Raw genomic sequence first — 17,167 nt, forward strand, 5'->3', positions numbered from 1 at the left:
AGGTATAAGCGTCTACATTAACCTGAAGAAGGTTTTTATGTTTACACAAAAAAAGGTGGACGCATATTTGCGCGCGCGGGCTGAAACGTCAATGGAAGTGGTAGCCGACCTGCGCGCGCGCACACACACACACACACACACACACACACACACACACACACACACACACACACACACACACACACACACACACACACACAACTCGTGGCGCAGTTGGTAGAGCTCGCGGCTGCCACTACGGAGGTCTGGGTTCGAATCCCGCCCAGGGCTGAAATGATTTCAGTATCGCTGCGCTGTGGGTTGTTACTCCAACTCTCGTGGGCGGGGAGTTGTGTGTGTGTGTGTGCGTGTAAGGTCACAGCATTACCTATAGATCGGTCATGTACGAGCTCTGAGCTCTCTTCCGGGAGGGAAATGGCTGTCGATCACGAGTCTAACACGTGATCCAAAGACCATGGTGAATCGCGCGCGCGCGCGCACACACACACACACACACACACACACACACACACACACACACACACACACACACAGATGAAATGCCGCGTTTTGTAAACCACGGATAAACATACACTCCGTTTCCTCCTGTGGTGTGTGGTTCTTCAGCTGAATAAAGCCATCTGGCAGAAGCTACAGTAGTAAAACGGAATGAATCTGTTAATCCCAGAAGGTTTAGGACTAGTTTAGCAGCGCTTCTATCCTTGAGGACAATCTCGCGCTGCAGAAAGATTAGGATAGTGGCTCTTTTCAATAGGGTAGAACTTTCCTTTTGACCAAGAATGTTTGTCAAAGAAGGTTCTGCCAAACTCTCTTAGGTTATAGGGTAGTCAAACCAGAGCCCATTCTCACCCCGTACTGCCGTCAAAATTACCAGGACGTGGTGGGGACGCAGTGGGGACGTGTTGAGAACATAGTGCGGACGCAGTGGGGACGTGTTGAGAACGTAGTGGGGACGTGTTGAGAACGTAGTGCGGACGCAGTGGGGACGTGTTGAGAACGTAGTGGGGATGCAGTGGGGACGTGTTGAGAACGTAGTGCGGACGCAGTGGGGACGTGTTGAGAACGGAGTGCGGACGTGTTTGAGAACGTAGTGCGGACGCAGTGGGGACGTTTTGAGAACGCAGTGGAAACGCAGTGTGAACGTGGACCAGTTTTGATTCTGCTCAAAATAGACGTAGCGAGAGCGCAGAAGATTTAGGGCCGGGTGGTGACCGTTTGCTGAAATAATGAAGATAGCTTCTGATGTGAATTCAACATAATGTGCACTCACAGTGGAGGCGGTCATTTCGCCATATCCGCCACGTTCCTTCTGTTTACGAAAAGTTAGGTGAGGTTAAGTTGAAGACTTTTTCGAATTATCCATTAAAAAAAAACATACATATACTCGTACCAACGGCTTTTTCCCCCATACAAGGGAGGTAGCCAAAAACAAAGGCATAAAGTCCACTCCCACCCATTCCATCCCCACATACTCCACTCCCATTCTCTCTCTCTCTCTCTCTCTCTCTCTCTCTCTCTCTCTCTCTCTCTCTCTCTCTCTCTCTCTCTCTCTCTCTCTCTCTCTCTCTCTCACCCCCGAAGGGTAACCTCCTTATCCTCGGCCACGTCTTCACATCTAGAGGATGACCTCGCGAAAGAATACGATACCCTTCTGATGGACCTGATTATCAGGAATATTCTGAAAGTGTTTGATGTAATCGGAGGAGGGGGAGTGGAGGGGGAGGTGGGGTTGGGGGAAGAAACGAGGAATGTGGGGACGAAGGGGGGGATAGGATTAGGGGGAGTTTGTAGTGATCTCTCGATCATATCAATGAATAATGAAAAAATGAGAGCAGTTGAAAAAGGATTATGAATACAGGTCAAAATATACAACAGAAAGAGTACGTACAGAAAATACCTACAAGTACATAACTTTACAAATGTCGGAAAATAATCACTATTTAGTTATCTATTTATTCATTTATTTACTTTTATTTATCAAGTTATTATTATGTAAATTACATATTTATTTTAATTTTTATTTTTATTTGTTTTATTTTATTTTTATTTAGTCTATATATATACTCGTATATTTATTTGATTTATTTTTCATTTATTTATTTATTCGTATTATTTTTATTTTATTTTTTGTTTATTTATTTATTTTTATTATTTATTTATCTATTCATTTATTTTTTGAGAATGGTAATGTATTATCATTGCTGACTTGACTGGAAAAACCGCTGCCCCACGATAACTGGCAACAGTCCTCTGACTTTTAACATAGCTCCATATAGGAAAAAAAAGACTATTGTCAGTTGTATGAGTGATCTGTTTCTGTATCACCTGCTTGAAGAACCAGAGGATCGGTCCCCATTTGTCAGCTCCCAGTTTAACGTTGCGAAATTCCCTCCGATCCGGAGGCTAGAACGGTACTCTTCACAGAGGACTGCTTGGAATTTGATAAACCATCCCCTTGATAACACCATTTTCCCTACACATAAAGAGGAACCAAGAATGGTAAACATTTTGTGCCTGCGCTTGGGTCTACGTGCATTAGTACATTTTTGTCTTGGAGTAACTTATTTTTGAGTGACTTGTTCTGTCAGGTTTTGAAATCTGCATCCACTGTGCTCTTCTCCCGAGTGGCAGTGACGTGAGGGGCAAAATGTCAAACCGGCGGGATCTCGTCAGTTTGGTTTATTTAGAAACTCCTAAAGAGCAGCCTACCGATCAATAGGAGACCCTGGGAGAGTAGTAGTAGTAGTAGTAGTAGTTGTAGTTGGTGGTGGATTTCTCTTGCTCAGATCTTCGTCCTCGTCGTCGTCGTCGTCTTCTTCCTGGTCGTCAACCTCCTCTTCGTCCTCCTCGTCGTCGTCGTCGTCTTCGTCTTCTTCCTGGTCGTAAACCTCATCCTCATCCTCGTCCTCCTCCTTCTCCTCCTCCTCCTTCTTCGCCATCTCCCCCTCCTGCTCATCTTCCTTTTCTTCCTCCTTTTACTTCATCTCCTCCTCCTGCTGCTCCTCCTCCTTTTCTTCCTTTTCTGCCTCCTACTTCTCCTTGTCCTCCTCCTCCTCCTTTTCTTCATCCTCCTTCTTATCCTTGTGCTCCTCCTCCTCCTGCTTCTCTTCCTCCTCCTCCTGCTTCTCTTCCTCCTCCTCCTGCTTCTCCTCCTCCTGCTCCTCCTCCTCCTGCTTCTCCTCCTCCTGCTTCTCCTCCTCCTGCTCCTCCTCCTCCTGCTGCTGCTCCTCCTCCTCTTCCTGCTGCTGCTCCTCCTCCTCCTTTTCTTCCACCTACTACTTCTCGTCCTCCTCCTCCTCCTCCTCCTCCTCCTCCTTTTTCTTCTTGCTCTCGTCCTCCTTCTCCTCCATCTCCTCCTTCATTTCGTCCCAGACGTCTTTACCATTACACACAGCGTCTGTTTGTAGACCTTCCTGTAGAATTGACATTGCGACGAGGGGTTGTAATTGTGTGATACTTTGATTGCAAGATTGTTAGTTACTTGTGTTGGTATTATTATTTTTTTAAATGCCTGTTATTGCAGAAAGTGTGTTCACATTATGTGAATGTACACTTCAATGTTTTGTCCTCTGTATGTCTGTATAGTCTTCTTTGTCAATAATCGTTAGCTGATATTTCTTTTGCTCTGTAAGGATTAAAAAAAATCCGTGGGTGAATTTAACTTTGCTGCACTTTCTCTCTCTCTCTCTCTCTCTCTCTCTCTCTCTCTCTCTCTCTCTCTCTCTCTCTCTCTCTCTTTCTTTTTTTTATCAACGAATACAAATGGTGAGGAGGAGAGCTGGGCGCGTTACCGCCGAACAGGTAGTGCGTTACCCAAAAACCTGGGTATACATACTGCATTGACGGAAACGTACCACCAGAATTTTCGGTAACGCACTACCTACCCGGCTGTAACGCACTACCTGTCTAGCGGTAACGCGCCCAGGAGGAGACTTTATTGCTCTGTACGCTTGGACAGCCAGGGGCAGTGGTAGTCACTTGTAGTTCCTGGGGATCCGAGTAGGTACGAGCAGGATCCAAACCGAACATGTCACGGTAACAGTTTTTATGTCACATCCCAGAACCTGCCCCCCCCCCTCTCTCTCTCTCTCTCTCTCTCTCTCTCCCTCTCTCTCCCCCTCTCGCTCTCTCTTCTCTCTCTCTCTCTCTCTCTCTCTCTCTCTCTCTCTCTCTCTCTCTCTCTCTCTCTCTCTCTCTCTCTCTCTCTCTCACTCTCTCACTCACTCACTCACTCTCACAGTGGTGGCTTAATCAGGTTTGGTTAAGTTGTTTGAGTGGCGAGAAGCATATGAATTAAACAAATCAGGTTTCTGTCCCATGTGAGGTGATGGTTTCTGTACCTTAGTTCTCTTTTGATCTCCTCTCCTCTCTCGTTCTCCTCTCCTCTCCTTTCCTCTCTCGTTCTCCTCTCCTCTCCTCTCTCGTTCTCCTCTCCTCTCCTCTCTCGTTCTCCTCTCCTCTCCTCTCCTCTCTTTCTCCTTTCCTTTCTCATTCTCCTCTCTTCTCTCCCCTCCCGTTCTCCTCCCCTCCTGTTCTCCTCCCCTCCTGTTCTCCTCTCGTCTCCTCTCTCGTTCTCCTCTCATCTCTCGTTCTCCTCTCCTATCCTTTCCTCTTTCTCATCTTTCTTCTCTCCTCTCACATCGTCCTCTCCTCTTCACTCCCCTTCCGTTCTCCTGCCCTTCCGTTCTCCTCTCCTCTTCTCTTCTCTCCTCCTGTTCTCCTCACCTCTCGTTCTCCTTTCCTCTCCCTCTCTCTTTCTCCTCTCCTCTCCCCTCTCGTTCTCCTTTCCTCTCCCCTCTCGTTCTCCTTTCCTCTCCCCTCTCGTTTTCATCTCCTCTCCCCTCTCGTTCTCCTCCTCCTCCTCGCCTCTCGTTCTCCTCCTCCTCCTCTCGCCTTTCGTTCTCCTCCTCCTCTCGCCTCTCGTTCTCCTCTCCTCTCCCCTCTCCTCTCCCCTCATCTCTCGTTCTCTCCTCTCCCCTCATCTCTCGTTCTTCTCCTCTCGCTCTCCTCTCGTTCTTCTCGTCTCCCCTTTCTTCTCCCCTCTTTATCCTCTCGCTCTCCTCTCTCGTTCTCCTCTCGCCCTCCTCTCACGTTCTTCTCTCGTTTTCCTCTCACGTTCTTCTCTCGTTCTCCTCTCCTCTCTCGTTCTCCTCTCCTCCCGTTCCTTTCTTCGCCCCTCTCTCGTTCTCCTTCCCCCTTCCCTCCCGTTCTCTCCTCTCCTCTCCTTTCTTGTTTTCCTATCTCCTTCCCTCCTCCTCCTCCTCCTCCTTCTCCTCTCTTCTCTCCTCTTCTCGTACTTTGTTTTGGAGGAGGGAGGCACGGTCGAGGGCCAAGATTCGTTTAGTCGCGTTTCCGTGGATTCCGCTGGCGGGAAAATGGAGAAGTGATGACGACGACGACGACGACGGTTGCTGTGCCCACACGGAACCAAAGTCCTTGCGATCCCATCGGGATGGAGAGGGATGGGATATCTTTTGCACGTAATACTCGTATCTTTGTTTGCTTTAATATTACGTTTCTGCAAAAGTTTCCACGTTTTCTCAGCTACGATCGGAATTATTGTCATGTCGATCGCTCAGTCGTGATGTTTGCGAGTTCAGCGGATTTTTTTTTATTATTTATTATTATTATTATTATTATTATTATTATTTTTTTTTTTTTTTTTTTTTTTTTAGCATATTATGTTTCTTAAAAGATTATAATTAATGTGCTTGCTTTATGGCACCGCCTCCACCCAGTCAGCTGATTTTGCCTATAAACAGTGTCTAACGTATCACGCATTAGGTTGCAGCTTAACACTGGCTAAAAGTCAGGACAGTTTTCGTTATCTATTTATTCGTTTATTAGCATAAAGTTACGAGCCTGAAGTTTGTTATCACATTAGGCTAATTTTCCTCCGACTGTTGGAGGAGATTTGCAGCCAGCAGTTTTCGGGAAGAAATCTGGAGGAAAATATTGTTCCTCCAGCATGTCATAGTAATTTTACTGCCGAAAAATAGCTGGAAGTGGGCGGTATCGCCGATTAATCGGAGGTTGGCGGTAAAATAGCCCAGTGTGATACCCCCTTTTGAGGTGTTGGAATTGTCATGGACCGAATATATCGGAAACGTGCTTGCTTCCCATTCGCTCAGTTGTGGGTTCGAGTCTCGCACGCTTCTCTAATTCTCAGCAGTGTCTGGTAGTTACCTGCTCCAACAGTCCCAGAAGACCATAGGGCAAAGGTGACGGCTTAGACTGCAGGTAATAAGCGTCTCCTGGCGTAGGCTCCTCACCTATATAATTAAGTGGCAAATTACGTGTTTCCTGGACGATGCCTCTTGTGTAATGTTGGAGACCATTCTTTTCTATCTTAGTGGAAAGGGTGATGAAGGTTAAGAAGTATTAAAGCAAACACGCCAACCAACCTGTAGGAGACGAGGAACCTTGAGGCCGGCGTTATACTGTCCAGCGAAGTCTCCCGCATCATTATACTTCAAAGGTTATGATAGTATTTGATCCAAAGGTAGATGATGGTCGTTATATACAGTTCTGGTCATTATGAGGTGGTTTTACTAAGCTAGTTGAACTTTCCCATCATCTGGGACTATCGTTGACTATGTGTAGGTAAACAGAAACGGTAATTGATAACTGGGAAACTACCATTTGGACATCTGGAAGTACATCCAACGTAGACCGGGAAGTATGGACAGTTTGAGGGAGACAGAATGGACAGGGAGAGACTGCGAACAGAATGGGGGAGACTGTCAAAACAGACGTACCTTGAGACAGATGTCACGTCTGTCGGGGAGAGAACAAAGCTAGACTGACAACAGACAAACAGACTGACAGGCCGATACCCGTCTGGGCGTCGAACGTATTGAGAGACATATCCGTCTTCTCAGGGTAATCAGTGGTAGGTTCCTTTTGCTTCGAATAAAATTATGGGACCCATTGTTTGTAGTATTGATTCCCCCCCCCCCAATGATTTTTATTTCGAGTGATTGTGGGGGGGTTGGGGGTTGGGGGGGTTAGTTCCCTGGAAAGGTGGGAGTGGATTGGACGTGGAGATTGGGGGGAGGATCTCTCACGGGGTGGGGGGAAGGGGGGGAAAGGGGGGTCCTTGCTTTCTACTTCGATGGGCCAGACTAGTGTGTGCGTGTGAATGGAACCAGTCATTGGTACTTTTGAGTCGACTGGATGTGGATGAAGGGGGATGGTGGTAAGGATTGTATTTGTTGATTGGATATGGAATCTCGTGATCGGCAGCTGTTGCCCTCCCGGATGAGAGGGTACCGATCTATGGTAATGCTTTGACCTTACACACACACACACACACACACACACACACACACACACACACACACACACACACACACACACACACACACACACACACACACACACACGCACACAAAACTTCCCGCCCACGAGAGCTGGAGTGCCGGCTTCCAGCGCAGCGATGCTGAAATTATTTCAGCCCTAGGCAGGAATCGAACTCGGACCACTAGAGTAGTGGCAGTGAACGGTACCAGTGCGCTTTAGAGTAGTGTGTGTGTGTGTGTGTGTGTGTGTGTGTGTGTGTGTGTGTGTGTTAAAAGAATATACTTTTGTAATGCAAAAATTGTTTAGGAAATGGTGAAAATAAGATGTTTGATAATACCACTAATATTTAATCTCTTGTGTACTCATCTCAGTGACTAGTGACTTGTATACATGTCGAAATGTCTCTGGAATGATCTGTAACGAGTTCGACAGATTCCCTGAAACGTCGAAGAACTTAAGAACGCAGAAGACTACAAGAGACCATAAGGCCTACACTAGGCAGTTCCATTTCCATTCCCACCTGCCTTCCCCGTTGATAAAGTTATCTAACCTTCTGTTAAAACGACCGATAAAACATGGTACCGACTGATGACGTAATGACGCAAGAGCGGCGACGCTGATGACGTGGATGCGGCACACGTCGAGTTGCGGTGCCGCGGTTGACCTGGATGCGGCTGCGGCAAAAGTGTAGTGGGTCCGGAGAGGGATGAGGCTCTCTCTCTCTCTCTCGGATCGATGGGATAGTTAAACACTTTACACCGGAAAGCAAACAGTGTGAACAAGCGGGTAACCGCAGATGGTGCTGTAGAACCCGCACATTGGTCCTCTCCCCTCATTCTCCCCCCTCTCTCTCTCTCTCTCTCTCTCTCTTTCTTTCATCTTTTTCCTCTTTCATCTTTTCCCTCTCTCACTCTCCCTCTCTCTCTCTTTCTCTCTTTCTTTCATCTTTTTCCTCTGTCTCTTTCATCTTTTCCCTCTCTCACTTTCTCTCCTCTCTCTCTCTCTCTCTCTCTCTCTCTCTCTCTCTCTCTCTCTCTCTCTCTCTCTTTCATCTTTTTCCTCTCTCAATCTTTCATCTTTTTCCTCTCTCAATCTTTCATCTTTTTCCTCTCGATCTTTCATTTTTCCCTCTCTCTCTCTCTCTCTCTCTCTCTCTCTCTCTCTCTCTCTCTCTCTCTCTCTCTCTCTCTCTCTCTCTCTCTCTCTCTCTCTCTTTCATCTTTTTCCCCTCTCAATCTTTCATCTTTTTCCTCTCTCAACCTTTCATCTTTTTCCTCTCTCAACCTTTCATCTTTTTCCTCTCGATCTTTCATTTTTCCCTCTCTCTCTCTCTCTCTCTCTCTCTCTCTCTCTCTCTCTCTCTCTCTCTCTCTCTCTCTCTCTCTCTCTCTCTCTCTCTCTCTCTCTCTCTCTCTCTCTCTCTCTCTCTCTCTCTCTCTCTCTCTCTCTCAACCTTTGGTCTCCTTACATCACATTCTTTTTCTTCTATCTCCAAGTCTCCTTTTATCGACCTGTCCCTTTTCCCTTCCTCTTCGTAACAACATAAGAATGGAGGAGACTCCAAGAGACCATAAGGCCTATACCAGGCAGTTCCATGTCCATTACCACCTATCATCCCAATCCATAAAGTTACCTCATCGTCTCTTAAAACAACCAATTATTTCATCGCTCGTTAAATGGTTACTGAGTCTATTCCCTTCATTAAACGTCCATTTAGTAAACCAGTTCTTGCCTTAGACATCACTTTCCCCTACCCACTTACCTCACCCTTCCCTTAACTACCCCAGTAACCCATTCTCCCCTTCTTTTGTTCCTTTACCTTCCCCCACCACCTCCCACTCCTCCCCCCATTTCCCCCATCACCCTTCGTTACGTTCCCCCTCCTCCCCCTCACCCCCTTCCCGTCCCCCACCACCTCCCGTAACCCCTCTTCCCTAATACTATACACCCCTTCTCTCACTCCCTCACACTCCTTCCCCCCACCTTGCTCCATCTCTCTCTCTCTCTCTCCCTTCCTTCCTCACTCCTTCTCCTACTCTCCTCCATCCCTCCCTATCCCTCTCTCCCTTCCTCCCCCCCCTTTCTCCCTCTCTCCTTCATTCCCTCCCTTTCTCACTCACTCCCTATTTCACTCACTCCCTTTCTCATTCCCTCACTCACTCCCTTACTCACTCACTCCCTTCCTCCCTCCCTTCCTCACTCCCTCCCTCTCTCACTCCTTCCCTTCCTTACTCACTCCCTCACTCCCTCCCTCACTCACTCACTCCCTTACTCCCTCCCTTACTCCCTCCCTCCCTTACTCCCTCCCTCCCTCCCTCCCTCCCTTACTCCCTCACTCTCTCCCTCTCTCACTCCCCCTTCCTCTCTCACTCCCCCCTTCCTCTCTCACTCTCTTCCTTCTTCACTCCCTCCTTCCCTCCTTCCATCCCTCCTTCGCGCCCTCCTTCCTTTGCCCTCTTGCGCATGAATAGCGACTTCAGCATCTTAGTATCTTCAGCAGTGTGGCGCACTGTATATGTTTTATTCTGGCATGATGACACGAGGCGATTTTCTACAGCTGAGGGACGGACTCGGGACGGACTCGGGGAGTCTCCCTTGTTATTACGAGTCATTACACTCGAAAGGTTACGAGAGTATTTGAACCTGGTGGGGGGGTCGTTATCAGAGCTGGGCGCGCTACCGCCGGACAGGTAGTGCGTTACCGTCAATGCGTTACTAATTCTAATTTCTTTTAGAATGATTTTTATGAAAAAGATGAATGGAGAAGTGTTTACTTCTTACGAATAACATTAATATTCCCTATTCTAAAACATAACTAGAGCTGGGCGCTTGCGTTACTGCGGTAGTAACGCACTACCTGTCCGGTGGTAACGCGCACAGCTCTGTTCATTACATAAAGCTCTGGAGACTGTCGACGGGTGGTTTTTATTTATTTTATTTATTTATTTTGTGTGTGTGTGTGTGTGTGTGTGTGTGTGTGTGTGTGTGTGTGTCTTTCGTCCTTCTTCAACTAAATAGTAAGGTCGATTGGTTACCGGAGCGAAATATTTTGGAATTTGAGTATTTCGAAATAAGACCACAAGAGTGGGAGGGGGGGGGGGCTGAAAGATACCATAAGACCTACACTATGAAGAAGTTTGCTTGTTATCTATGCGGAGAGTTGTTCTTCTTTATACTGTTCAAAGGAGGCATTAGAGAAGAACATAAAAAAGTGATAAATAATGTGTACCATAATTGGGGAATTTAACAAGTACCCACACATTTATTTTATTTTTTATTTATTTATTTATTTATTTATTTATTTATTTTCCTCCTCTTCGTAGTTACTACACTTTTCCATGCGCTCTTTTAATTCCAAAAAAAATTCTTGACGGTTACCAAAATTTTCCTCTTTTACCAAAAAATTCCTCTCTTGATCAAAGTTGTACATAACTGTGTGAACTGGATTTTTTTTATGATTAATGTACTATTTTTTCTTTTGCTTATTTTATTTTCATTATTCAACCAAATTTTTCTTCGTTTACCAAAATTTTCCTTTCGTGGTCAAAGTTGTATATATCCATGTGAACTGATTTTTTTTTTTTAATAATATACAATTTTCTTTTTTTCAAATTTATTGTAATCCTTTTTCCTTCCCTTGCATATTTAAGGAGTTTGATCGTGAGTAATGTTGAAGCAACCTTTGTTGTCCAAACTCTCCCTTTAACTTCTTGTAACTCCCTTTACCTTCCTTTCTTTTCTCCTCTCCTTGCCTACTCATACCTTCCCTCGTTCTAGCCCCCTTCCCCCTTCCTCCCCTTCCCCCTTCACTCCCAACCACCATCTTTCCCTAATATTCTCTTCCCTCTACTCCTACTACCTCCACTCCCTCCCTCTTTCCCTCTCTCCCTCTCTCTCTCCCTCTCTCCCTTCCTTTTCATCCCATCCTTTAATAGATTAAGCACCAGAACAGCTTTGTAAGAACAATATGTCTGTTGCTGTTCGTTTGACCTTGTAATTCCATGTAACATCTGTGTCGACTCATCCTCTCCCTTTCCCTTCCCCCTCTCCCTCTCCCTTTCCTCTCTCCCTTCCCTCCCTCCCTCCCTCCTTCCAGTCTCGTCCCCGGGATCGGTTCCCGTATTCTCGGCCCGAGGTTAAAAAATAAATAAATAAATAAATGAATAAATAAATGAATAAACCTCTCTTCCCCAGTGTGATTGAGTACCTGTGCCTGGCCGTGAACCCCTAGTAATAGTGGGTTACTTGGAACATATATATTCACTGGGAGGCTGGGCTTCTATTTCTTCAGTTTCTTATCGGTTCCGTTCTCTCTCTCTTTCTCTCTTTTTTTCAGTCTATCGGTCTATATCATCTCTTCGTCCTCCATGTCCCCCTCATCGTCTTCGTACTCGTCCTTTCTTCTTTCCCTCCTTCTTTTCCTCCTTCCTTACCTCCTCCCTCCCTCCCTCTCTTCCTTCCTACCTTCCTTCCTCCCTTTCATCCTCCTCAGTTGACCTTTTTTCAGTTCTCTTCCTCAACACAGCTCGTTAATGTCCTATTCCTCTCCCTCCCTTCCTCCCTCTTTACCCTCTTCCTCCCACATCCCCCAGCCATACCACATACTCCCCCAGTCCCCCTCCCCCCCCCATCCCCAGTCGTACTCCCTTCTGTCACTCCCTCCTCCGGTACCAGTCTTGGTCTATCTGAATGGCAGTTCCTTAACCTTCCTTACTTCAGAGTTTTGTGTATCTTTGACATCTGGGGTCCCTATGTACCTTCGACGGTGCCCCTACCTGTACCTGCTCCCCGCCTTCTTCACCTGCTACCTGCCTCCTTTGCCTGCTACCTGCCTCCTTCACCTGCTACCTGCCTTCTTCACCTGCTCCCTATGTTTTTCACCTCTTCACCTTCTTCATCTGCTCCCCACGTTTTTCACCTGCTTCCCCGCCTTATTCACCTGCTCCCCACCTTCTTCACCTGCTTCCTCACCTGCTCCACACCTTCTTCACCTGCTTCCTCACCTGCTCCCGTCTTCTTCGTTTGCTCTCAACGTTCTTCATCTGCTTCCGATGTTCTTCACCTGCTCCCCACGTTCTTCATTTGCTCCCAACGTTCTTCATCTGCTTCCCACGTTCTTCACCTGCTCCTTACGTTCTTCACCTGCTCCCCACGTTCTTCACCTACTTCCCCACGTTCTTCACCTGCTCCCCACGTTCTTCACCTGCTCCTTACGTTCTTCATCTGCTTCCCACGTTCTTCACCTGCTCCCCACGTTCTTCACCTGCTCGTCTTGTCTACTCCAAGGCTCCTCAGTTTAGGTTTCCACACCCACGGAATGAATGAAATCGTCTGGCATGGTATTTTTATGGACAGGTGATGGGGACATGGAACTGCCTAATGTGGGCCTTATGGTCTCTTGAAGTCTCCTACATTCTTTTGAGTATCCTTTTGTCGTCTGGTGGTCGTTTCTATTTATATTCATTAAAAAAGATTATCAGGACTATTTCCTCTATGGCTGAGCTTGTGGCGTAATCGGAATCGTGCTGGTCTTATATTCACTGAATTCTGGGCTCGAATCTCGCACTTCTCTCAGATACCCAGCAGTGCTCCCTGCTCCAACAGTTCAAGCGCATAATGGGGTAAAGGCGACGGCTTCGGCCGCAGCGTACGCCCCACACATCCTCCATGGGTAGTAGGCCAAACCTTAAAGCCCCAAAGAAGTCTGTATTGTGGGGACTGATTTAGATTGCTTTGTGTCTGAAGCTCTGGGCTGGACGTCTTAGGTATCGGAACAGCGTCAGCGAAAGAAATACAGGGACCACGGGCAGGCAGGCATGCACACACACACACACACACACACACACACACACACACACACACACACACACACACACACACAACCCTTTTCGTTACCGGGTCCAGGTATGTTTGGGGGGAATTGACTGCCACACCCTACCAACCAAAACCACGCATTACATTGTATGACTAATGTCCACTCAGAGAAGAATGATGGTTAATTACGAGGTTAATAAAATCCCCTGACGACATTCGTTGGCATAAGGTCGAAAGAGACTCCGTACTTTTATCACAATGCCCTTCCTCCTCCTCTTCCTCCCCTCCCTCCCCCTCCCCAGCCGTCCCAACTCCCCCGCCCCTTTCCCTACTCCGTTCATACCTCCACCCCACACTCCCTCTCCTCCCTCCCACCTCCCTAATTACGATACCTTACTTGGGTTAACCTCCCCCTTACCCACTCCCCCCTCCTCCCTCCTGGCACTCCCAGATCTCCCTCCCTCCCTCCCTCCCTCCCTCCCTCCCTCCCTTTTTCGTACCATTCTCATCAAATCTCTACGTGTTGTTCTGAATGGAAAAGGCTCAGGCTAACATTGTGTATCAAGTGGAGTACCTCAGGGCTCAGTGCTAGGTCCTGTAGTCTTTCTGATATATATTAATGACCTGGATGAAAGTATAAAGAGTAAATTATCAAAATTCGCAGATACCAAAATTGCAAATAAGATGATAGCCATAACACAACAAGAGTTACAAAATTATTTGAAAACTTTGTGAATGGGCGGAAAATTCCCAGCTGTTTTCAATATAGATAAATGTAAAGTATTTCATATTGGTAATAGTAATGTCCCGGCCAACTACACGATGAATGGTGTACAACTAGCAAATGTAGAACAAGAGAAAAATCTTGGTGTTGTGCTATCAAATTAAACCAAACCGTTCTCGGAAGTCATTAAAACTGCAGATAAATTTTGGATTTATAGGTAGAGCTTTTAAGTTTAGAACTGAAGAAATTATTCTTAATTTTTACAATGGCCTAGCCAAACCTAACTTAGAATACTGTGTATAGTACTGGTCTCCATATTACTAGAAGGATATACAACAAGTTAGAGAGCAGCGTAGTGTAACAAAGCTCATCTCTAGGTTGCGGAACAAACCGTACGAAGAGCGCTTAAGAGAACTCAATTTGTTTAGTCTCTCGAAACGAAGAATGAGGGGTGATCTAACTGAAGCCTTCAAAATTGTCAAAGGAATTGAAAAGATGGATGTGGAAAAATGTTTCAAAATTGACACCTCCAATGTAACTAGAAATAATGGGTGCAAGATGGTAGGAAAATAATTTCAAACAGACATGGCAAGATACTCTTTCCTCAGTCGCGTTAATATATGGAGGGGTCTACCATTCAACGTCATCGGTTGTTCCATTGTAGAGGTATACAAAAAAAATTCTAGATTTACTTAGCTACAAATCCCCGACTAGAATTGTTTACTTCTAGATAGGTTAAAAAGAAAAAGAGAAAAATATAGGTTAAGTACTAGAACAGCCTTGTGAGGATCATGTAATTCCCTTCCCTTCTTGGTGACCCTCGCATTAAAACAAACATATTCTCTCTCATTTTCTTCCTCCTTCCCTCCCTTCATCCCTCCCTCCCTCCCTCCCTCCCTCCGTCCGTCCATCCTCCCCTCCGTCCATCCCTCCTTCCATCCCTCCTTCCATCCCTCCTTCCATCCCTCCTCCCCTCACACCTTCCTTCCCACTTTCCCTCCCTCCTTCCTTCCCACTTTCCCTCCCTCCTTCCCTTCCTCCTTCCCCCCACCTTCCCTTCCTCCTTCCCCCCACCTTCCCCACCTCCTCCCGTCTTCGTCCCTTTTTCACGCCCCATCTTCAATCTCTCGCCTTTCCGTCACTCTTTCCACCTTAACCTTCTTTCCTCTCTTCCTCACCCACCTCTTCTCCCATCTGAGCCCCGTTAGGTTCTCTCTCCCTCCCTCCCCACCTCCACACCTCCACTTCCACCTCCACTTCCACCTCCACTTTCCACCACCTCCACCTCCACTTTCCTCCACCCATTTCATGTTTTGGTGTGAAGCCACCTCATCATCAGTCTACTTCGATGAGGAACTCTTTATCAATCGTAGATGTCGTCTTGAGTCGTCGTCGTCGTCGTCGTCGTCGTCGTCGTCGTCGTCGTCTTCTTCTTCTTCTTCTTCCTCCGCTAACATTGTCAGGGTCAACAGCCGACAGGACGTGTCAGTCGTTCTCGTCGTCGTCGTTGTCTTCGTCGTCATTACTAACGTCATCGTCTTTTACTGACGTTACGTTAGCATAATTTATCATCAGTAGGTCCTCAGTACAGTTATCACCGTTATGTTCTTCATGTCATGGATTTAGTTTTAAGTACTGCAGTTGTTTGCACCTTCTGTGTAGCTTGTAACAAACGTATTAGTTCTACAAGAACACAAGAATGGAGGAGAATGCAAGAGACCATAAGGCCTACACTAGGCAGTTCATTGTCTCTTACTACCTGCCATCCCTATTCATAATGTTATCTAATCTTCTCTTAAAAAAAAAAAAAAAATTGTATTCCATTCGTTAACCACATTATTGGTAAACCAGGTGTTGCCTATTTCCTCCATCCATGTTGAAATAATTACGATGTGGATAGTTTTAAGAGGTCGTAAAGGAATTGTTTTGGTCATAAATATACGAGCCAAAGATACAAGATGCCCACAACATCTTGTAGGAAGAGAGTGAAATACTTAGAAGTGGAGGAAACTGTACGTGTTGATGTCCCGGTGGTTGGCATCGTCTACAGTGTCACTTTTCGAACACTACCACTACTGCCACCACCACTACCACCACCACCACCACTACCACCACCACCACCACTACCGTCACCACCACCACCACCACGTAATTACCACCACCTCACGATCACCAATCTTACGGGATCTGTCCCTGCCATTCACAATATATATCTAATAACAGACCTACCCAATCATCTTCCATTAGCCACTCGCCATACCCGCTCATTTACCAATACATGATCACCACCAACAACAACTCTTAACCTGTCGACGCTGGGGGGATGTGGTGATGGTCACTGGCCCTCCATACCTCAGGGTGAATTTCTTCAGATGTAAACATTACCATCCTGATCCTTGCATGCTTTCGTATCGCTTCTACACCCTGTTTCCCTTCCCCACTTCTCTATCTCCTGCCTCCGTCGTTCCGTCTCCTTCCCTCCAGTTCCTTATTCTCCTCTCCCCTGTGCTTATATTTCCATTAACCACCCCTCCAAGCTCCAGGTTTCGTTTCCCTCATCAATAATAAAAAGAGAGAGAAAAGAAACGAAGGAAGGCATGAAAGATGAGGGTAGGGCTGTCAAGGGCTCGTTTCATTTGCATGCAGAGAAGGATAGACCAGGGACTTGATCACGCGTGTATAGATAAATCACGTGACCTTTCCGCCAATATGCGGTTCCCCTACACACGTACTCCGCTCGGAAAACTTCCATAAACTGAACTTAGGGTCTCTTCTTCCACAGGCGCGATGCGACGCGATGCGACGCGATGCGATGCGGCGAGGATAGTCTTCTGATGAGACGAAGGTATGTGCACTGTGTGTGTGTACAGTATGTGTGTTGCCTGCTTCCTCGTGGTCAAAGGTTTTGCGCCTGTTTGCCTAGCCATTCTTTTTCTTTGAGGATTGTTTGCTTGTCCGAAGGTTTGGGTGGGAGATCGAGGTCGAAAGAGAAGGTGAGGAGCATACGCCGGGAGGCACTAAGGAGCCGCGGCTACCATTCCCACCACTACCATTCCAACACTGAACCCCATCGCTAGCACCACATCTAACATAAAACAGCTGAAACCCCTATCCTCCACTAATTCAACCTCAACCACCGTCCTCGTCTTACCATGCCATGTCCCAAAAGCCCGTCCACCCACTCTACCCACTCCGCCCACTCCACCCACTCCACCCACTCCACCCACCTCCGTCCCCTTCACTACCGCGGCGACTAGCAGGATCCTATCGCCGCTATACCGTGTTCCACCTGTCACCACGTCGATCCACCGGCCGCCGTCTCGAACC

The sequence above is a fragment of the Oratosquilla oratoria genome, chromosome 5, assembly GCF_046742065.1.
Source record: "Oratosquilla oratoria isolate Oo_2021 chromosome 5, ASM4674206v1, whole genome shotgun sequence".
Lineage (NCBI taxonomy): Eukaryota > Metazoa > Arthropoda > Malacostraca > Stomatopoda > Squillidae > Oratosquilla > Oratosquilla oratoria.